Source organism: Procambarus clarkii, chromosome 49 (genome assembly GCF_040958095.1).
Source record: "Procambarus clarkii isolate CNS0578487 chromosome 49, FALCON_Pclarkii_2.0, whole genome shotgun sequence".
NCBI lineage: Eukaryota > Metazoa > Arthropoda > Malacostraca > Decapoda > Cambaridae > Procambarus > Procambarus clarkii.
In genome coordinates this window covers 33,622,813-33,646,844 of record NC_091198.1, presented here as the reverse complement: position 1 = coordinate 33,646,844, position 24,032 = coordinate 33,622,813, and the positions used below count along the sequence as shown (strand labels likewise).

General features: G+C 49.2%; 1 protein-coding gene across 4 annotated transcripts in view; it reads left to right on the top strand.

Moving 5' to 3' along the window:
* Window positions 1-24,032, top strand: part of Rich (Guanine nucleotide exchange factor subunit Rich) — a 567,547-nt gene that overhangs the window by 126,396 nt on the left and 417,119 nt on the right. The gene's annotated exons all lie outside the window — the stretch shown is intronic.

Here is a 24,032-nt window from a genome sequence, read left to right as displayed (position 1 = left end):
AAGATAACCTATAACCATAGGATTAAGGACTTGCCCGAAACGCTACGCGTACTAGTGGCTGTACAAGAATGTAACAACTCTTGTATATATCTCAAAAAAAAAAAAAAAAAAAAAAAAAAAAAAAAAAAGTTCACAGCAACAAAGCCAGGACTGAAGTTCATGTTGGGTACGTTGTGTATTAGAGCCGATTCAACAAGACGGCATCTGTGTAGAGTAGAGGCAGGAAAGATTATTTTGGAGGAAGACCAATCAATAGGATGATTAGAATCCCTCACATGACAGAAGTGAGCATTGTTAGTGTCTGCAGACACTTCTCTTGTCTGGGGACGCACTTTGGGTTGCTCCAGTTTCCCTTCTTCCCTGTTCGCTAGTGCGGGTCTCCCTGGTCATCCTCGGGGTTATTAACACTATCGTGCTCCTGGCAGAAGATTTTTTAACTTTCCTCTCATGCGCCAGGCATTTCGGGCGACCACGCGGTGACACTGAAATGTTTATACTCTTTTTGGTCTGCTTACCTTAATTTTCCATGTATGTATTTAATTTTGGTATCAACTTGTTTGCAAGAGAATGCTCTAGAGGAATATATATATATATATAAAATTTCACCAAAGCCGACGTGAGACCTGCACCAAATAAAAAACTAAGGCGATCGTTAGCCTTGAGCCCCAAACATCGATGAAATGTTTATGCTCTTTTCAGGTTTGTCAACCCCAGAATTGTTCTACGTCGTTAATTTTGGTATCACTGTGATTGCGATAAAATTCCGTACACAGACATATGAATATAAAGTACAAAACATGGGCGCGCTCCACCCGCAAGACCGTGGGAAGTTGCCCAAGGGTTACCCGCTACCGCACGCCCAACTGCACATCTGCTACACCCCTACTGAAAAGTTTATACTCTTTTCATGTTTTTGACCGTAATTTTTGATGTACGTGTTTCATTTTGGTATCAATATGTTCTCAATGAAATGTTCTAGAGGAACATACATATAACATGTCACCAAAGCTAACGTGATGCCAGCACCAAATAAAAAACTAAGACGTTTGTTAGTCGTGCACGCCAAACAGCGCGAACATGTTGCTACTCATGTCAGGTTTATCAAGTCCAAACTTGTTCAACATCATTCTTTTTTGTATCACTGTGATCGCAATAAAATTCCCTACACAGACATATGCATATAAATTAGACAACATGGGGGCGCATAACCCGCAACGACCCCTAAAGTCGCCGAAGCCTTACCTGCTAGAGTACAGTGTGTCCTCACTTGAACGAACTATATGGGGCGAAGCCGATTCGTTCCAGTGCGGAATTCGTTCCATAAGTCCGGCCCCAACAACCTTCTTATTTTTTTTTTTTAAACATATGCCAGGACACATTAGTTTGTTTCTTTGTTGTGTGGTGCTTCATTATAATATCTTTCATGCTCTTTTGGTGTCAATAATAATCTGAGATGCGAGAATCACCATCCCCCACCCCACTCACACCATCCTCCATACCACCCACACCATTCTCCACACCACCCACACCATCCTCCACACCACCCACACCATCCGCCACACCACCCACACCATCCCCCACACCACCCACACCATCCTCCACACCATCCCCCCACACCATCCTCCACACCACCTATACCATCCTCCACACCACCCACACCATCCTCCACACCACCCACACCATCCTCCACACCACCCACACCATCCTCCACACCACCCACACCATCCTCCACACCACCCACACCATCCTCCACACCACCCACACCATCCTCCACACCACCCACACCATCCTCCACACCACCCACACCATCCTCCACACCACCCACACCATCCTCCACACCATCCCCACACCATACCCACACCACCCATACCATCCCCCACACCACCCATACCATCCCCCACACCACCCATACCATCCCCCACACCACCCACACCATCCCTCACACCACCCACACCATCCCCCACACCACCCACACCATCCCCCACACCACCCACACCATCCCCCACACCATCCCCCACACCACCCACACCATCCGCCACACCACCCACACCATCCCCCACACCACCCACACCATCCTCCACACCACCCACACCATCCCCCACATCACCCAAACCATCCCCCACACCACCCACACCATCCCCCACACCACTAACACCATTCGCCCCCACCACCCACACTCCCCACACCACCACCCACACACCCCCACCCACACCATCCCCCACACCACCACCCACACCATCCCCCACACCACCACCCACGCCATCCCCCACACACCCCACACCACCACCCACACCACCCACATCATCCCCCACACCACCCACATCATCCCCCACACCACCCCCCACTCCACCCACACCATCCCCCACTCCACCCACACCATCCCCCACTCCACCCACACCATCCCCCACTCCACCCACATCATCCCCCACACCACCCACACCATTCCCCACACCCCCACACCATCCCCCACACCCCCACACCATTTGCCCCCACCACCCACACACCCCACACCATCCCCCACACACCCCACACACCCCACATCATCCCCCACACACCCCACATCATCCCCCACACACCCCACATCATCCCCCACACACCCCACACCACCCACATCATCCCCCCCCACACCCAACCACACAACCCACACCAACCCACCCACACCACACCACCCAAACCACATCATCCATGGGGTGTATTGAAGCAGCAGGCTTGGAAGCGTCTCAAATCGCCCGACAAAAAAAAAATGATGGGTTGACAGGTCTCCTCTCACACCTCCAGGACCCCCCCCCCCACCCCCCAGGTACCCGGCCATACACACCACAATGCCAAGTCAGCTATTGTTTTCTTCAGGAAACAATAAAACGTGTTAATGATTAATAATGTTTATTAATACACGAAAATTAACATATTTTGGCATAAATATTTTACAGCTAAGATTGAGATTTATAATAGAGAATGAATGAGAGGTTTGGCAGCCATGCGTGGTCAGCACCCTTCTCTCTCCACTTCCACCTCCCCTGACAACACCTTCCACCACTGACCCCACCTGCCTCCTTCCACCACTTGCCTCCCCTAACACCACCTGCCTCCCCTGACACCACCTGCCTCCCCTGACCCCACCAGCCTCCCCTGACCCTACCTGCCTCTTTCCACCACCTGCCTCCCCTGACACCACCTGCCTCCCCTGACCCTACCTGCCTCCCCTGACACCGCCTGCCTCCCCTGACACCGCCTGCCTCCCCTGACACCGCCTGCCTCCCCTGACACCACCTGCCTCCCCTGACCCCACCTGCCTCCCCTGACCCCACCTGCCTCCCCTGACCCCACCTGCCTCCCCTGACCCCACCTGCCTCCCCTGACCCCACCTGCCTCCCCTGACCCCACCTGCCTCCCCTGACCCCACCTGCCTCCCCTGACCCCACCTGCCACCCCTGACCCCACCTGCCTCCCCTGACCCCACCTGCCTCCCCTGACCCCACCTGCCTCCCCTGACACCACCTGCCTCCCCTGACTCCACCTGCCTCCCCTGACACCGCCTGCCTCCCCTGACACCGCCTGCCTCCCCTGACCCCACCTGCCTCCCCTGACACCACCTGCCTCCCCTGACCCCACCTGCCTCCCCTGACACCACCTGCCTCCCCTGACCCCACCTGCCTCCCCTGACACCGCCTGCCTCCCCTGACCCCACCTGCCTCCCCTGACCCCACCTGCCTCCCCTGACACCACCTGCCTCTTTCCACCACCTCCCTCCCCTGACACCACCTGCCTCCCCTGACCCCACCTGCCTCCCCTGACACCGCCTGCCTCCCCTGACACCACCTGCCTCCCCTGACCCCACCTGCCTCCCCTGACACCGCCTGCCTCCCCTGACACCACCTGCCTCCCCTGACCCCACCTGCCTCCCCTGACCCCACCTGCCTCCCCTGACCCCACCTGCCTCCCCTGACCCCACCTGCCTCCCCTGACCCCACCTGCCTCCCCTGACACCACCTGCCTCCCCTGACTCCGCCTGCCTCCCCTGACACCGCCTGCCTCCCCTGACCCCACCTGCCTCCCCTGACACCACCTGCCTCTTTCCACCACCTGCCTCCCCTGACACCACCTGCCTCCCCTGACTCCACCTGCCTCCTCTGACACCGCCTGCCTCCCCTGACCCCACCTTCCTCCCCTGACACCACCTGCCTCTTTCCACCACCTGCCTCCCCTGACACCGCCTGCCTCCCCTGACCCCACCTGCCTCCCTTGACACCACCTGCCTCCCCTGACACCACCTGCCTCCCCTGACCCCACCTGCCTCCCATGACACCGCCTGCCTCCTCTGACACCACCTGCCTCCCCTGACCCCACCTGCCTCCCCTGATCCCACCTGCCTCCCCTGACACCACCTGCCTCCCCTGACCCCACCTGCCTCCCCTGACCCCACCTGCCTCCCCTGACACCACCTGCCTCCCCTGACCCCACCTGCCTCCCTTGACCCCACCTGCCTCCCCTGACACCACCTGCCTCCACTGACACCACCTGCCTCCCCTGACCCCACCTTCCTCCCATGACACCACCTGCCTCCTCTGACACCACCTGCCTCCCCTGACCCCACCTGCCTCCCCTGACCCCACCTGCCTCCCCTGACCCCACCTGCCTCCCCTGACCCCACCTGCCTCCCCTGACCCCACCTGCCTCCCCTGACACCACCTGCCTCCCCTGACCCCACCTGCCTCCCCTGACCCCACCTGCCTCCCCTGACACCACCTGCCTCCCCTGACCCCACCTGCCTCCCCTGACCCCACCTGCCTCCCCTGACCCCACCTGCCTCCCCTGACCCCACCTGCCTCCCATGACACCGCCTGCCTCCCCTGACACCGCCTGCCTCCCCTGACACCGCCTGCCTCCCCTGACACTGCCTGCCTCCCCTGACACCGCCTGCCTCCCCTGACACCGCCTGCCTCCCCTGACACCGCCTGCCTCCCCTGACACCGCCTGCCTCCCCTGACACCACCTGCCTCCCCTGACACCACCTGCCTCCCCTGACACCGCCTGCCTCTCCTGACACCGCCTGCCTCCCCTGACACCACCTGCCTCCCCTGACACCACCTGCCTCCCCTGACACCGCCTGCCTCCCCTGACACCGCCTGCCTCCCCTGACACCACCTGCCTCCCCTGACACCACCTGCCTCCCCTGACACCGCCTGCCTCCCCTGACACCACCTCTCTCCCCTGACCCCACCTGCCTCCCCTGACCCCACCTGCCTCCCCTGACACCACCTGCCTCCCCTGAGACCACCTGCCTCCCCTGAGACCACCTGCCTCCCCTGACCCCACCTGCCTCCCCTGACACCGCCTGCCTCCCCTGACACCACCTGCCTCCCCTGACACCACCTGCCTCCCCTGACACCACCTGCCTCCCCTGACCCCACCTGCCTCCCCTGACACCACCTGCCTTCCCTGACCCCACCTGCCTCCCCTGACACCACCTGCCTCCCCTGACCCCACCTGCCTCCCCTGAGACCACCTGCCTCCCCTGACACCACCTGCCTTCCCTGACCCCACCTGCCTCCCCTGACACCACTTGCCTCCCCTGACACCACCTGCCTCCCCTGACACCACCTGCCTCCCCTGACACCACCTGCCTCCCCTGACACCACCTGCCTCCCCTGAGACCACCTGCCTCCCCTGACCCCACCTGCCTCCCCTGACACCGCCTGCCTCCCCTGACACCACCTGCCTCCCCTGACACCACCTGCCTCCCCTGACCCCACCTGCCTCCCCTGACACCACCTGCCTTCCCTGACCCCACCTGCCTCCCCTGACACCACCTGCCTCCCCTGACCCCACCTGCCTCCCCTGAGACCACCTGCCTCCCCTGACACCACCTGCCTTCCCTGACCCCACCTGCCTCCCCTGACACCACTTGCCTCCCCTGACACCACCTGCCTCCCCTGACACCACCTGCCTCCCCTGACACCACCTGCCTCCCCTGAGACCACCTGCCTCCCCTGACACCACCTGCCTCCCCTGACCCCACCTGCCTCCCCTGAGACCACCTGCCTCCCCTGACACCACCTGCCTCCCCTGACCCCACCTGCCTCCCCTGACACCACCTGCCTCCCCTGACACCGCCTGCCTCCCCTGACACCACCTGCCTCCCCTGACCCCACCTGCCTCCCCTGACCCCACCTGCCTCCCCTGACCCCACCTGCCTCCCCTGAGACCACCTGCCTCCCCTGACACCACCTGCCTCCCCTGACCCCACCTGCCTCCCCTGAGACCACCTGCCTCCCCTGACACCACCTGCCTTCCCTGACCCCACCTGCCTCCCCTGACACCACTTGCCTCCCCTGACACCACCTGCCTCCCCTGACACCACCTGCCTCCCCTGACACCACCTGCCTCCCCTGACACCACCTGCCTCCCCTGAGACCACCTGCCTCCCCTGACACCACCTGCCTCCCCTGACCCCACCTGCCTCCCCTGAGACCACCTGCCTCCCCTGACACCACCTGCCTCCCCTGACCCCACCTGCCTCCCCTGACACCACCTGCCTCCCCTGACACCGCCTGCCTCCCCTGACACCGCCTGCCTCCCCTGACACCGCCTGCCTCCCCTGACACCACCTGCCTCCCCTGACACCACCTGCCTCCCCTGACACTGCCTGCCTCCCCTGACACCACCTGCCTCCCCTGACACCACCTGCCTCCCCTGACACCACCTGCCTCCCCTGAGACCACCTGCCTCCCCTGCCACCACCTGCCTCCCCTGACCCCACCTGCCTCCCCTGACACCACCTGCCTCCCCTGCCACCACCTGCCTCCCCTGAGACCACCTGCCTCCCCTGAGACCACCTGCCTCCCCTGCCACCACCTGCCTCCCCTGACCCCACCTGCCTCCCCTGACACCACCTGCCTCCCCTGACACCACCTGCCTCCCCTGCCACCACCTGCCTCCCCTGACACCGCCTGCCTCCCCTGACACCACCTGCCTCCCCTGACACCACCTGCCTCCCCTGACACCGCCTGCCTCCCCTGACACGCCTGCCTCCCCTGACACCACCTGCCTCCCCTGACACCACCTGCCTCCCCTGACACCACCTGCCTCCCCTGACACGCCTGCCTCCCCTGACACCACCTGCCTCCCCTGACACCACCTGCCTCCCCTGACACCGCCTGCCTCCCCTGACACCACCACAAATGATGCCAGCCACCTCACCAAGGCCTAATGTTCACACGACCTGTGCTTGTTTTATTGGCCTCCTCAAAATTTATTCTAAATAGATATTAGTACAGTACGTAGGCTGTTAGAGGAGGGAGGGAGGGATCCAGGAAACAACCCCCCCCTCCCACCCCCCACCCCCCCCAATGGCTCAGGGAGCGACCGGCCGGCCACACAATGCCGGCTGTTATCTACACCCCAATTGTATTAAAAATTCTGTGAAAAGGAAATGTGTTCAAACTGTTTAAAATATGTACTGTATATATTACAATTTTCACCATTATTATTGCTCCAATATGACATTTTTCTAATAAAAAGGCTATTTTCAGTGTAGATAATGCGATAATTATCATTAAATTGACTCTTGGCATCTGACGACAAGAGGAGAGTGAGTGGTCTCTGTGGTCAGGTGGAGGAAGGAGGGTGGGGGCGGGGGAGCATGTGTTGCCTCCTGACAACAACTCTCTCACCAATGCCCCCCTGACACCATTTTATCATCATTTTTATCACCATTTCTCCCTAGAAACAATGGGTAGGGATAATAAAACACTATAGATGAATAACTGTTTACACTCTGGCGAATCATAGTTGATGACAGCCAGCTCTGACGCTCGGCCTCGGTGACCGCTTGGACGAACATTCCTCACTTAATCGAACATTTGTATGTTCCACTGAACATTTGGTACTGAATTCAATTTGTTCGGCTCTTCCGGAAATTCGATAGAGCGGGGTTCGTTAGTCTGAGGAAGTACTGTACACTCATTGCCACACCTGCTACACCCAATACACCAGACAAACACATACAGTTTGCTAACAGACGTTTTTGTGCAACATTGTTCATTGTGGCATCAAATTATTCACAATAAATTGCTCTAAATAGAAAGACAAAAATATTCAATAACAACCGCATTATATATAAGCAATACCAATAACAAAGTATAAAGACTAAAGTCGGCCAAGTTACCCGTGAGCGCGCAAAATCAGCAAAATGTATATACTCGTTTCAGTTTTCTCGTCCTTTTTTCTTGTGCTACATCATTCTTTTTGGTATCATTGTGTTCACAATAGAATTCTCTATAAGGGTATACGCATATAAGGTCTAAAAGCCTGGAGTGAGTCCCACAGCAAAGCCTAAAGTCGGCCAAGTTACCTGTGAGCATGCGAAATCAGTAAAATGTATATCCATTGGCACCTCGACTTACGATTGCCCCGTCTTACGATAATTTTGAGTTACGATGTAAATTTGATCGAAAAATGTGACTCGACTTACGATATTGTCGTCGACTAACGATATTTGTTGGTACACGTTTGGGTCGACCGAGCGTGTGGTTCCCGGTCACGTGGGCCGACCTGCCTCAGTTTACTAGAGCTGCCCGCTTGGTGACAATCATGCCTATAAGAAATTCCGCTTTTGTGGTGTTTTTTTTGTTTTTTGAACATAAAACTGATTATTATATATCACGTTATGGGTCCCAAGAAAGTCAGTGGTAAGGTTCAACATATGAAAAGACATGTAAGAATGCCCATAGTGTGGGATATCTGGGGCTTGACTCAATTATTCAATTATTTACTTATTTAATTTAACACTTTCGCGCTCCGTGGAAACTCGCGGTTGACAGGGGGTAGGTGGCCCCTCCATGCGGGTAAGCGCGCGGTGACACCCAAATGTGTATACTCGATCCAGCTTTATCACCTTAATTCTCGTGCTACGTCGCTCGTTTTGGTATCATTGTGTTCGCAATTAAATTCTCTACAGGTGTGTATAAATATAATGTCCAAAAGCCTAGCGTGACTCCCAACAGCAAAGCATAAAGTCGGCAAAAACGCACAAAATCAGTAACATGTGCATTCTCGTTCCATTTTTTTACCTTAATTCTCGTGCTACGTCGCTCGTTTTGGTATCATTGTGTTCGCAATTAAATTCCCTACAGATGTGTATGAATAAAATGTACAAAAGGCTGGAGTGCCTCCCCGCAGAAAAGCCTAAAGTTACCCGTGAACGAGCACCATTTTGTACATTGCACCCTAATGTTCAACTCGTTCAATTTGATAACATCAAATTTCGTGCTACGTCGCTCATTTTGGTATCAAATTGTTCGCAATAAAAAGGCGATTATTTTAAAACTAGTCCCAGAATAATAGAGCAATAACTGGATTTTTAACAAATATTTTAATTCTGGACGCTCATCATCACAAATTTATTTATATCTTTCCAGTGTTCTGACATAAATATTTGTGTTACATCTTTCATTTTGGTATCAAATTGTTCGCAATAAAAAGGCGCACATTTTAAAACAAGTCCCAAGATAATAGGACAATAAATAGAATTTTAACAAATATTTTAATATTCAGACCATAGACCTATTTATAATATTTCAAGTGTTTGGACATCAAGTTTCATGTTATATCTTTGATTTTGGTATCAAATTGTGTGCAATCTAAAGGCGCTTATTTTAAAACCACTACCAGATTGATCTGATAAAATTTAAATTTTTAAAAAATATTGTAATGAGTGACTCAGTATTGCGTCGTTGGAACACATTCAGTAGAAAAATGAGTGACGAATTATTCAGTCTGTGGAACGCGAAAGTGTTAATAACGAAGGACCACCCACTTTTGAGAAAAGAGGGAAACTAATAAAAGTGATCATTAGAAAAACACTAAAGAACCAGTGTCTATGGATAAGTATTAGAAAGAATAATCACTTATTATAAAGAATGGACTGTATGATTAATTAACCAAAGTCAGAGCCTCAAACACCTACATTGGGGGGTATTACTAGAACTTCATATACGTTTAGGAACTAGTGTGGTTCGTCACCAGTTCATTGCTGAGTAAATAATATTATGATCTAAAATGCTATAGAGTCAAATATGTGAACTCAAATTGTGAATATTAATGATTATTAGATTACGGAGCAACCGTCTAAGTAAACACATAAATTTCCAATCATAATGTATGGTAAGAATATTCAATATAATAATCCTGCAAATTTTTATAATGATCAAATTGGAAGAATTAAATGTGTACAAAAAGTCTTAGCTTTAAGACGATTTCTATGACATCGTTTGTGATTCGTCCTCGTGATCACAGGATCTCCACATAGAAGGAATTAGAGGTGAATAACACGAATGATGTTAACGACTCGTTTACTCCTCACATACGAGCTGAAAATTAAAGAATATTAAGTAGCATTGGACTAGGCTACTTGTAATCTCAATATTCATGAAAATAAAAGAAACGCTAATGTGGTACTAACGTTGGATATGGGGTCATCTCACTATGTAACGACAGACTACTCACAAATATACAATCTTAAATGATGCATCAAGAAAGAAACTATAGTTAACGTGAGCGTAGTTACTACTGAAGTCTGCCGATATCGTGCCTGCCAGTCCCAAACTTTCACGGCCTGCCGATATCGTGCCTGCCAGTCCCAAACTTTCACAGTCCCAAACAAACCACAGAAATTATTAATCACGAATAATTCTTTTTGCGCGATTATGGATGAAATACTTTAATGAGGACTGGGTTGAAATTATAGGGGTGTAAATATTATCGCATTCTCGTTTTCTGGTGTTAACCCCTTAACTGCGTTGCCTCCAAATGTGACACCCCCGCAGTGCGCAGGAAATAAATTCTCTGGAAAAAATTCTTTTTTCTTTTTGAAGTGTCAAAAACCCTTCCCTCAGTATGGGTATGCAAAAAAAAAGTCGAAATTGTACTTACTTTGGCTGCTATGGGGTCCGGAAGTTGGGGCGTGACGTCATCATTCCCCGTGCGCCCGTGCCGTAAGCTCTCGGGGGCGGTGGGGCGCTCGGGGCGGGGCGTGCGAGTTGCCGCGAATATATTTTCGTTCATTTTTTGCGCACCTTTCCAAATACATTTTCATTGTTTTTGTGCCAATCCAATGTATAATGAACACGTACACTATAATATCGCAGTACAACATCCGTACTGTCCGTAGACACTGTGTTACGTGCATGAAACTTGTGTACACATATGCAGCACATATTTACTATGTATCATGCTAATTTGTGTATATATACAATCTATTTACACACTATACACTGTCACACACTATATACATTCACCATCAACACATTCAGAACACCGCGTAGCAGCTGCTTCGTATGGGCCAATAGCAGCTGCCTCGTATGGGCCAATATCAGCTGCCTTGTATGGGCCAATAGCAGCTGCTTCGTATGGGCCAATAGCAGCTGCCTCGTATGGGCCAATATCAGCTGCCTCGTATAGGCCAATAGCAGCTGCCCCGCATGGGCCAATAGCAGCTGCCCCGCATGGGCCAATAGCAGCTGCCCCGCATGGGCCAATAGCAGCTGCCCCGCATGGGCCAATAGCAGCTGCCCCGCATGGGCCAATAGCAGCTGCCCCGCATGGGCCAATAGCAGCTGCCGCGTATGGGCCAATAGCAGCTGCCTCGTATAGGCAATAGCAGCTGCCTCGTATGGGCCAATAGCAGCTGCCGCGTATGGGCCAATAGCAGCTGCCTCGTATGGGCCAATAGCAGCTGCCTCGTATGGGCCAATAGCAGCTGCCTCGTATGGGCCAATAGCAGCTGCCTCGTATGGGCCATGAACACATTCAGAACACCTTGAGTGAGAGCAGCCACACCCAGCCAGTCTCCCTCACTCCAACATCTTACTCGCCAACATTGCTCCTCCCACCATATTGCTATAGTTCTTATTACACATGTTCTATATACCTATCTACATGTTTTATTTACCAGAACTATGCAAGTAAGCCGGTATTGTGTCCAAACAGTACAGTGGCCACCATACACTGCATGAAAAATCACACAGCAGACGACGCTACGATTACGTCACCTCCCTCACCAAAATAGCTCCTCTCAACATTCTCCTGTTGCTGTTCTTACACTATATACACACACTATATATACCCATGTACATATGTGTTGCCCATAGCGAACCACTAAGCTAGTATGGTGAGCAAAACAAGAGTGGCAGCCACACACACAATTGAGGCTACCTCAATTCTCGCCCTCCCTCCCTCATCAAAATTCCTCGTTCCACAATACTACGCACAACGCTAATTATAACCACATTCCTGCTATTATCACAATCCTGGTCACTAATTCCTGTAAATGAATAATTGACCACACGTTTATTTTGAAAAAGAACCTAAGAAATCATTTGAAGATTCCTAGATGAACGAAATAATGCTCTGGTGCTGTGGCTAGCGCTGTGAACATCGTGAACAGCATTGAATCACTGATATTTGAACATTGACCCAGTCATTATCACACTCAGGCTCTAATATAACACTATCATAGCTAAATAATACAAGTTATATATATATTTTGACATTATTAGGCGATGCTGTGGTCACATGCTGAACAGCAGTGCTGTGCGCTCATGCTGCGAGCGCCAGCCTTGGTTGCTCACACACTACTGAGGCTCCCACACCCGGGAATGTGGACCACGATTTTTTTTAAAGATGGAGTCTGTTTACAAGAGCCCTGAGGAAGCTGATGTGAACCCCATGTAGCCGCGGGAGTTTTGAATGGAACGTGAAAAATACAAATACCCGGAGGCGCGTTGCGCAAACCAGACGTGAGCCTGCAGGCGCGTTGCGCAGTTTAAGGGTTAAACGAGAAATGGAGAAGTTTTTATTTTCCTCCATGGCATTCGCAATTGACATAAAAACTAATACTTGATAACAATTTAACTAATAACACTCGATTTAAGATTATTGGGAGTTATATTATCCGCGAGTAATTATTACACGGAATACTGATGATTTTAGAGAACCACATTCAATTCTCTAACACATTGGTAATAAATGTGTTTAACTAGACATTATCTGACGCAATATTGCTGCTCTATTTCATAAGAATTCTAGCATTAATACGCAGATGCAATGGGTAGTTTATGTTGACACTACTGTTAGTAAATTTAGTAACTACTGTAGTTAGTATATAATAATAATGATTTATCATAATACAATAGTAGTTTATTAGTGTTGGAAATTTCCAACACATAGAGGAAAAACAAGAGGTCATATGTAAACATGAAAATGGTACTGGTGTTGTTAAACTAGCTAGGCAGTACAATAAATCTTCAGAGGAGGCGGCGGCGGTATTAGAGGATGTCTCTTACTCATTAATTAAGAAAATGTGTGCAGTATGGGAAGAACTGCAAAGTTTTGCTGAAAAAAATCACCCAGATAAAGCTGTAACAGCCCGTTGCATTGATCTTTTTAACCCTTAACCCTTAAACTGCGCATGGCGTATATATACGCCCTGAGTAACATGTCCCATGGTGCGCATGGCATATATATGCGCCATAGGGTGCCAGGCCTGATTCAAATGGCCCGCGGCTACACGGGGTTCACAGTAGCTTCCTCAGGGCTCTTGTAAACAGATGCCATTTTAAAAAAAAATCGTGGGCAATATTCTCAGGTGTGAGAGGCACAGTACTGTTGGAGCAACCAAGGCCGGCGCACGCAGCATGAGCGAACAGCATAGATGTTCAGCTTGTGACCACAGCATCGCCGAAAAATGTCAAAATAAATATATAATTGTTATTATTTAGCGATGACAATATTACAGATGACCAATGACTGTGATATAAATAACCAGGGTTGTGATAATAGCAGGATTGTTGTAATAATTAGCGCTGTGGGAGGAGTGATGCTGAGAGACGGAGGGGGACAGCATCGTTTACTGACTGTGTGGCCACCTGTTATTGTTTGCATTCACCATACCAGGTCAGTGGTTCTCTATGGTGAACACAAATGTAGATACTTATATATAATGTGTGTATTAGTGTAATAACAGCAAAAGGATTATGCTGGGAGGAGCCATATGGGTGACGGAGGTGACGTCGTCTGCACGATTTCTCTAGCTGTTTAGAGGGTGGCCACTATGCTCTTTGGGCGCTCTACAAGCTTAGGTGTACAGTTACGGTGCATAAAACATGTAGATATTTATATATAATATGTGTATATAGGGTAATAACACTGCAAAAGGTATTGTTGGGGGAGAAAGTTTAGTGCATGTGACTTTGAAAGAGTGAGGGAGCCGCCAGCCGCCATCTGTGTATAGCGACGACTCTTAGTGCCTGAACTAACTATATCAGCTTAGCTGTACAGTTGTGGTGAACAAAATATCCACATACTTATATATAACGTCTGTATATAGTGTAATAACACCACAACTGGTATTGTTGGGGGAGAAAGTTTAGTGCGTGTGTTGAGGGAGTGGCAGCGAGTGGCTGGCTGGTGTGTGGCGGTAACTCCTCGTTGCTTTTCGACTCTCAGTACCAACTTAGTGGTTCGGTATGGTGACCAAAACATGCCAATACTTATATATAACCTGTGTATAGAGTGTAATAGCAGCAAAACTATTTGTTTATTGTTTTATAAACATAATAATTGAATCACTAATATGCACATCATACTTTTGAGTATAGCGATTATTAACCACTTTTATTATATAAATATATTACAATACACACTATTGAATAATATTACTGCAAAAAAACTAAGAAAAATTCAATCGGAGACATTGAAACAATTAGGTAATAATATCTTTGTGGCAACTCCCATCTGTCAACGCGGGTGACGCTGACCGGGTCTGACGACCGCTCAGTCAACGCCCACTTTTTGCCAGACTTCCTCGGTCAATTGCGCCCAAAATATGTCGCCTACGATTTTTTTTTATTTTTTCCATGCTCAGGGGACACAAATTAACATGTTAAGAAGACGAAAAAAAATTTTTGATTTTTTTTTTTTCTTGCGCACAGGGGTGTAAATGTCCATATGACCCCTGAGCAGTGTAAGGGTTAAAGTGCGCATCACGTCATATGACGTGTTGGACGTTGTTCCAGTCAACTGCGGATCACGTCATGTGATGTGTTGGAGTACTACGCAAGATTTAAACGGCCCGCGGATACACGGGGTTCACCACACCTTCATCAGGGCTCTTATAAACAGATGCCATTTAAAAAAAAAATCGTGGGCCAAACTCCCGGGTGTTATTGGCCTCAGTATTGAGTGAGCAACCAAGCCTGACGCACGCAGCATGAGCTAACAGCACTGCTGTTCAACTTGTGACTACAGCATCGCCTAAAAATGCCAAAATAAACTTGTTCATGCTATTATGTAGCGATGATATTATTACAGAAGACCCCTGACTGATAAAACTGACCAGGGTTCTGATAATAGCAGGATTGTGGTGATATTTAGTGCTGTACGCCATGGAGGGAGGAGTAATGCTGTGGGAGGGAGGGTGGTGGCGATGTCTTCTGACTGTGTGTGGCCACCTTTTATTGACTGCACTCACCATACCAGCTTAGTGGTTCGCTATGGTGAACACAAATGTAGATACTTATATATAACGTGTGTATAGAGGGTATAAACAGCAAGAAAAGGTTGGGAGCTGCCATTTTGGTGAGGGCGGTGGCGTCGTCTGCACGACGCCACCGTGCAGACGACGGTGTTGTTTACTGGTTACCACGATGGTCTTTTGGCACCATACCAGTTTATTTGTACAAGTATGGTGAATAAAACAGGTAGATATTTATATATAATGTGTGTGTATATAGCGTAATAACACCACACAGTATTGTTGGAGGAGAAATATTAGTGCGTCTGGCCTTGAGGGTGGCAGCCATCAGCTGACTGTGTGAGGTCCTACGTCTTTGTGCCTTTACTCACCATACAAGCTTAGATGTACAGTTATGGTGAACAAAACATGTAGATACTTATATATAACGTCTGTATATAAAAGCAAAAACAGTATTGTGGGAGGAGAATGTGGGCGAGTCAGATGACTTGAGGGAGGGCGGGAGTGGCTGGCTGGTACACGGCGGTCACTTCTCGTTACTTTTTGACTCATAATACCCCCTCCCCATCCGGCCCGTTGGCGTCGTGAGGGGGCTTTGTGGTCGGCTGCCGGAGTGTGATGCTCCGTGGGACAGTCCTCTGTCCTTTTATGGCCTTGCACTCCTGTTGCTCTCTTCTCTAATTATGCCGGATCGCTTTTCCTTTTCAATGTGTTTCGTTTTTCTCCCCCCTCTTCTCCTATCTGCTTGTTGTTTCCTGCCGACCTTTTGCTTGTTTTGGATTATTTCTTTGGACTTCTTCTATTTTGATGCCCGGGTGCTTGGGGAGGCATACTCTTGCACCCGTAGAACTGTTGTACCCGACGTCTCGAGCGAGGGGAACCTTTTATTGTCAATCCCCCTTTCGTCGCTGAACCCGATCTCGACGGACTGACGGTTTTTAAGGTGGCGTTTGTGGGGCGTATACTCACGACGCACCCCTAGGGGGCCCCGGCATGATCGGCGATAGCTGCCTGTTGGGTGTCCTGCCTCTAATTGTGGCTCCATGGTGGGTATGGGGGCACATTTGTGGATGAATTTCTTTCTCTTCGTCTCTATGTCGATGAATGTTTCCGTTGTACCCTCTCAGGCTCGTGGGGTGGGCGACCAAGCCCCCGAGTCGGCCTGTATTGGAAGACCCGGCTCTGTAGCTCCCGCTGCGTTGGGCCCCGACCTTGCTCCTCCTTTGACCGTCCTGACTTCTTCCCCCAGCTCCCCTCCCTCCTCTGTGGTTGGGTCGAGCCTCCAGCCCCAGTGATGACCACTTCGTCCCCTGGTGCGGTTAAGTCTCTCGTTGTGACTACTGCGCCTTTTGACCCCTCTCTCTCTCTGGGGGTTCTCAAAGCCGTTCGCGCCCCAGCCGCACTCGCTCGATTCCTTCCCGTGCTGACGCATATCAGGCCTTGTTTGGTCCTGCTTCATGGGCCAAATACTTTGATTTCCTCCCTCTTGATTCTGCGCCTCCTGACAATTTCTCCCTCCATCGGCATCTTGTAGATTCCGTGGATGCGTCTGTTACTTTCAACCCCACTCGTCTCGGTACACGTGTCGTTGCTGCTCCTTCTCAGGATGCAGCTTCCCGCTTGGCTGCCTTATCTTGCCTTGGCGAGATCCCTGTTCGGGTCTCCAAGAACGTTCGGATGAATGCCAGTGTTGGCACTATTCTCCTCCCACCCCATGTTGCAACTGGTGTTCGGAATCTGCAGGATTGCCACAATGATATTCAGCATATCCTTGATGCCCAAGGCCATTCTGTCCTCCAGGTTGACTCGTTTACTCGTCCCCCTCGAGGTCGTCGCCGTCAACCCCTTCGCGTTGTGAAGATCACCTTTGATGGTAGGACCCTTCCATCCTCTGTCATTCTTGCTGGTGCTAGTGCTCTGTCCAGGAGTATATTCCTTCTCCTCGACTTTGTAACAAGTGCTGGAGGTTTGGGCATGGTGCCCTCTGCTGCTCTGGGACTGTCTCTCTGTCCTTTGTGTGGGGGTGAAGGTCACTCTAAGTCGGAGTGCACTTCTCCCCAAGCTCGCTGCCTCAACTGCGGTGAGGCCCATCCTACCTTCTCCCATGCCTGTGTCCATTACAAGCTTGAGGCAGCCGTCCTCAACTTGAAGCACCGGGAGCGTTTATCTTTTCCTGAGGCGAGGCGCCAGGTTCGCCGGCTCCCGCCTTATACTAACGTCTCTTATGCTTGCGTGTTGCGCTCTTCCTCTCCTCGTCCTTCCCTCCTTCCTCAGACTCACAACCGTTTCCGGGCCTTGGACCCTGATACGCCCACTGCCCCCTCCTCTGTTCCTTTGCGTTCTGTCCCGAGGGGTCCCCCTTCTGGTCCTCTGTCTGGGGTTCCCCTTCTTTCTACCCGGTCTGTCATGTCTCCTGTGTCTTCTTCCTCGTCTCCCTCCGATCCTCCTTCCCATCCTCTTCCTCCATCTATTGGCTCTCCCCGCCGCCTTTCGGTGCAGGCGGATGTCCATCGCTCTCCTAACGGCCGCCGTGTATGCTCTCGTTCAGCTTCTCCTGTTGAGACACTGGAATCCGTTGCCCGGTACGTAGTTGCTGGGACACCAGTCTCTTTAAGTCAGAAGCGTAAGCCTGGCTCCTCTCCTTCCTCCTCCCCGGCGGGTAAGAAGGCTTCGCTTTCTTCCTCTGCTCCTACTTCTGGCTCTGTTGCTCCTTCCCCTCCCATTTCAGTGATTGCGCCCCCTGTTCCTGTTATGGAGGTTTCTTTGGCCCCTGCTTCCCTTTCGGTTGCTACTCTTTCTCGTTGTCAGTCTTCCTTTGTAGTTGTTGACTCTCGTAGTGCCCTCATGGCTCTCGGGTCCTTTAACCCTCAAACCGCGCATATCATATATAAATGATATCAGTGACAAAAACCGAAACCGCGCACATCATTTACATATGATTTCATGTCTAGCGCTATAATTTAAACGCCCCGCCTGGGATAGGGGCAGCTATAGTACAGCCACGACCGATAGTTGCCAGATGCCACCTAGAAAAAAAATCCAGGCCAACATTCTTGGGTGTTACAGCGTCAGTATTGAGCAAGCCACCAAGGCTGGCGCACGCAGCACGAGCTTACAGAACCGCTGTTCAGCTTGCGACCACAGCATCGCCTACAAATACCATAATATAAATGATACTGCTATTATTTAGCAGTGATAGTATTACTGAAGCCCCCCTGACTGTGTAAAACTGACCAGGATTCTGATAATAGCAGGATTGTGGTGATATTTAGCGCTGTGCTCCATGGAGGGAGGAGTAAGGCTGTGGGAGGGAGGGTTGTGGCGTCGTTTTCTGACTGTGTGTGGCCACCATTTATTGACTGCACTCACCATACCAGCTTAGTGGTTCGATAGGGTGAACACAAATGTAGATACTTATATATAACGTGTGTATAGTGTGAGATAACAGCAAGAGGAGTAGGTTGGGAGCCGCCATTTTGGTGAGGGAGGAGCGTCGTCTGCACGACTTGGCATGTTGTTTACTGATGGCCACTATGGTCTTTGGGCACCATACCAGCTTATTTGTTCAGGTATAGTGAATAAAACAGGTAGATACTTATATATAATGTGTGTATATAGCGTAATAACACCACAAACAATATTGTTGAAGGACAAATATTAGGGCGTCTGGCCATGAGGGCAGCTGCCGATCAGCTGACTGTGAGTAGCTACGTCTTATGGCCTTTACTCACCATACAAGCTTAGATGTACAGTTATGGTGAGCAAAACATGTAAATACGTATATATAACGTCTGTGTATAGTGAATAAATACAGAAAAAGTATTGTGGGAGGTGAATGAGGGTGAGTGAGGTGGTGTTGAGGGAGGGAGTGGCAGTGAGTGGCTCGCTGGTGTTTGGCGGTCACTCCTCGTTGCTTTTTGACTCACAAGACCAACTTAGTAGTTTGTTATGGTGTACAAAACATGCAAATACTTATATATAACCTGTGTATATAGTGTAACAACAGCAAAACTATTTGTTTATTGTTTTATGAACATAATAATTGAATCACTAATATGCACACCATAATTTTGAGTACAGCGATGGTTCACACATTTTATAATATAAATATACCACAATTCACTGTATGGAATAATATTACTGCAAAAAAAATAAGAAAAAATCAATCAGAGACATTGAAATAATTAGGTAATAATATATTTGTGGCAACTGCCGTCTGACAGCTCGGGCAGAGTAGACCTCGTCTGGCGAAGGCTCTGCCAACGCCCCTTTTTTGCCACACTTCCCTACCCTATTGCGGCTAAAATATGCCACCTACGATTTTTTTGTTATTTTTTCTGTGATCAGGGAACAAAAATGAACACTTCTATAAGACGAAAGAATTTTTTGGAATTTTTTTTTTGTTGCGCCTGTGGGTGTGAATTCCATTTGGGCCCCTAGCGGTTTGAGGGTTAATCTGGTTCATCCAGTAGTTGTCGAGATCCAGCATTGGCTGTTTCTTGTTCACAGTAAATTTAAGTCGGTTGAGTTTTGTTGGGTTCCCAGCCATATTGGTGTGTCTTTAAATGAGCGTGCGGATGCTGCCGCCAAGGAAGCTGTCCGCTCTTGTCCCATTTCTCGTAAAGGTATTCCGTATTCCGACTTTTACCCGGTTATCCATTCCTTCGTCCCTACCCGTTGGCAGGCTTCTTGGTTGTCTGTTACTGGTAACAAACTACGTACTCTTAAATGTTGTGTTTCCTCGTGGCCGTCCTCCTTCCACCGTAACCGGCGGTGGGAAACAGCTCCGGCGAGGTTGCGTATTGGCCATACTCGCTTAACCCATGGTCACTTGATGGAGCACTGCCCTGCTCCTTATTGTCCTAGTTGCATTGTCCCTCTTACGGTCGTGCATGTCCTTCTTGAATGTCCTGACTTCCAGGACAAGCGTGTGTCTTGCTTTCCGACCGCCCCTCGCGGTCACCTTTCCCTCAATAGAATTCTTGGTGACTCGGATACTTTTGATATCGTTCGCCTTATGCGTTTTTGTTCTCGTATTGGCATCCTTGGTGATATTTAGGGCCCTCTGATTATTTTGAGCATTTGATGGTGCTACATAGCCTTCCCGGTTTGGTGCTTTCTTTTGATAATTACTTACTTACTTGACTCATAATAGCTACTTAGTGGTTCGTTATAGTGAACAAAACATGCAGATACTTATAAATAACCTGTGCTTATAGTGTAATAACCGACAAAGTACTTGTTCACCGATTGATGATCATAATTGAATCAACAATATGCACACCATATTTTTGAGTACAGCAATGATTCACTCATTTTATTATATAAATATATCAAACTACACACTATTGAATAATATTACAGCAAAAAAACTATGAAAAATCAATCAGAGACATTGAAGTAATTATCTCTTTGTGGCAACTCCGGCCTGACAGCTGGCGAACAACAGACCGCCTGGGAAGCACGCTGAGTCAGCGCATATTTTTTGGCAGACTTCCCCGCCCTATAGCGAGCAATATATACCACTTACAATTTTTTTATTATTTTTCCCGTGATCAGTGAACACAAATTAACAGGTTAGGAAGAAAAAATAATTAATTTTTTTTTTCTTCAAAATTACATGCACCTGTGGGGAAGAAAGGATATTATATCCCTAGCATGTTAAGGGTTAATGGCAATGTGATGCCTCACTACAGACAAGTGTTGGAAAGAAGGGAAAAACAATCTTCAATGGAACGATTTCTAGTGAGAAAATCAAGCAGTGAGCCAGAAGCAGGTCCTAGTTCTATGCAGGCAAAACGTACCAGTGTGTGTACCCCAGAGAAGTCATCACTGCCTGATGTTATAATGTAAGGGAACTCCCCTTCCAAACAGTAACACCTCTTCTCCCCCTCCTCACCATCTTCCATACGCCATCAAGAGTCCTCCATAAAGGTAAGATAAACTTATTTACTGTATTGTAATTTGAGAAAAAAATTGTATTCAGTATAAAATATATTTGTAAGTTAATATTTTAGAAGGTAGGGAACGGATTAATTCAGTTCCCTTTATTTCTTATGAGAAAAATTGCTTCGACTTACAATATTTCGACTTACGATCCGTCTCTGGGAACGGATTACCATAGTAAATCGAGGCCCCACTGTACTCGTTTCAGTTTTCTCACGTTATTTCTCGTGCTACATCGTTCGTTTTGGTATCATTGTGTTCGCAATAGAATTCTCTATAGGGGTATATGCTTATAAGGTCTAAAAGCCCAAAGTGAGTCCCACAGCAAAGCCTAAAGTTGGCCAAGTTACCCGTGAACGAGCACCAATTGGCACACGTGCAGACTAATGTATATACAGTACTTGTTCAGTTTGATAACATAAATTTTCGTGCTATGTCCTTCATTTTGGTATCAAATTGTTCACAATAAAAAGGCACACATTTTAAAACTAGTCCGATAATAATAGAACAATAAATAAAATTTTAACAAATATTTTAACTTTTGGACACTTTTTGATGCTCATCACAACAAAATTATTTATATCTTTCCAGTGTTCTGACATAAATTTTCATGTTACATCTTTCATTTTGGTATCAAATTGTGCGCAATTTAAAGGTGCTCATTTTGAAACCACCTAGAATTTGATCGGATGAAAATTGAATTTTTTTACAAATATTTTAGTTTATGACGCGCGAGCGATAGTCATCGGATTACATTAAGGAGAAAAATTATGACGATAATAGGAGGGCTCGGAGTCTGATAGTGTTAAGGCTAGCCAGCCTGCGGTCTATCCCCGTGCCCATGATGTTCGCTAGCACACTGCTCTTACTGCCGTCTTTGGCAACATGTCCAAGGCAGACATTTGGGCACGGGGACCTTGTCGGTCAAACAGGGTCCTGGCTGCTTGTTATCTCATGAACGTTCCTGGGTCTAGTCGGGCCTGTGTCGCTTTGGGTCGGCGGTTGCCGCCAGTTGTCTCAGCTTACAGTTGAGGAGTGAGCAGCGACTGCCTCCCGAGTACGTCCTTCTATTTTCCTCTGTGGGTGGTTAGCTCCAGGGAGCCACAGGGGCTTTCCCCCCAGAAAACCAGCATTGAATGTAATGAAACGCCATTTTCTGGGTGAGACCTGGAGACTCCCCGTCATCCCTCCCTCCCTCCATTTGGCGATTTTTTGCATGTCTTGACATCCAGCCTCAGAACTGAAGGGTGGATAGCCGGCGCAAGGGGTCTGGGGCTCCCCCTTCCCCCTCCCGGGAGGGGTGAGCTGCACAGACAGCGGCGTGGCGACGTGTGACATCGTGCTCGTTTGCTTGTTTCTTTTAGGGGAGTTCTATCCACTTGTTCGGTTTTTGGTAGCAATATTTTCACGAGAATAGGGGTTTGTTTTGGGATGCTTACCTTTCTGGGTGACTGACCCGGTCGATGGCAGACATAGAATGCTTCCAACCACACGGAGGTTTCTATAGGCCATTGCTCCCCTTGCCTCTCTGAGGGGGCCAGGTTCTGGCTCGTGGTCCCTGGTAGGCCCACAGAACTCCATACACTTGACTGATGCCAAAATCTGACATTAGCATATCAGTCTAGTAAGCTCCGGGCCGCCTCCGGGTCTCGCCCAGAAAATAGCGTTTCATTACATTCAACGCTGGTTTTTTGCCTGAATTTATCTTAATGTTTACATGCCTGGCATGCATAAATCATATAGAAAACCTAAAAGCAATAAAATGATGAAATACAATGGGGCCTCAACTTACGATGCTAATCCGTTCCCAGAGACGGATCGTAAGTCGAAATATCGTAAGTTGAAGCGATTTTTCCCATAAGAAATTAAGGGATTTGTATTAATCCGTTCCCCACCCTCCAAAATATTAACATACAAATACATTTTATACTGATTACAATGTTTTTTTCTAACTACAATACAGTACCACCTAAGTTTATGGAGGGCATATGGAAGATGGTGATGAGGGGGGAGGAGGAGAGTTGTTACTGTTTGGAAGGGAAGTCCCCTTCCATTATCACATCAGGCAGTGATGCTTTCTCTAGGGTGCTCTCTCCTACGTTTTGCCTGAATACCTTTAGGACTAGAACTACGCTCTGCTACGAAATTGTTTTTCCAGGAGGCCTGGTCGACGACCGGGCCGCGGGGACGCTAAGCCCCGGAAGCACCTCAAGGTAACCTCAAGGTAAGGTAAGGACCTGGTTGTGGTTCAGTGCTTGTTTGTCTCACTACAAATTTGTCAAGAGACATTTGTTTTTCCCTTCGTTTTAACATTTGTCTGTAATGATGCATCACTTTAGCACCCATAATGTTCTTTTTCTTAGCCAGTATGGTGGATATCGTTGATTGAGATTTGTTGTACTGCCTAGCCAGTCCAACATCCCGCACACCATCTTCATATTTACGAATGATCTCTTGTTTCTGCTCTATGGTCATCCTTACATGGGATCTCATATGTTAAGCCTTACCACTGACTTTCCTGGGACTCATGGCGTGATATATAAAAATTACTTTA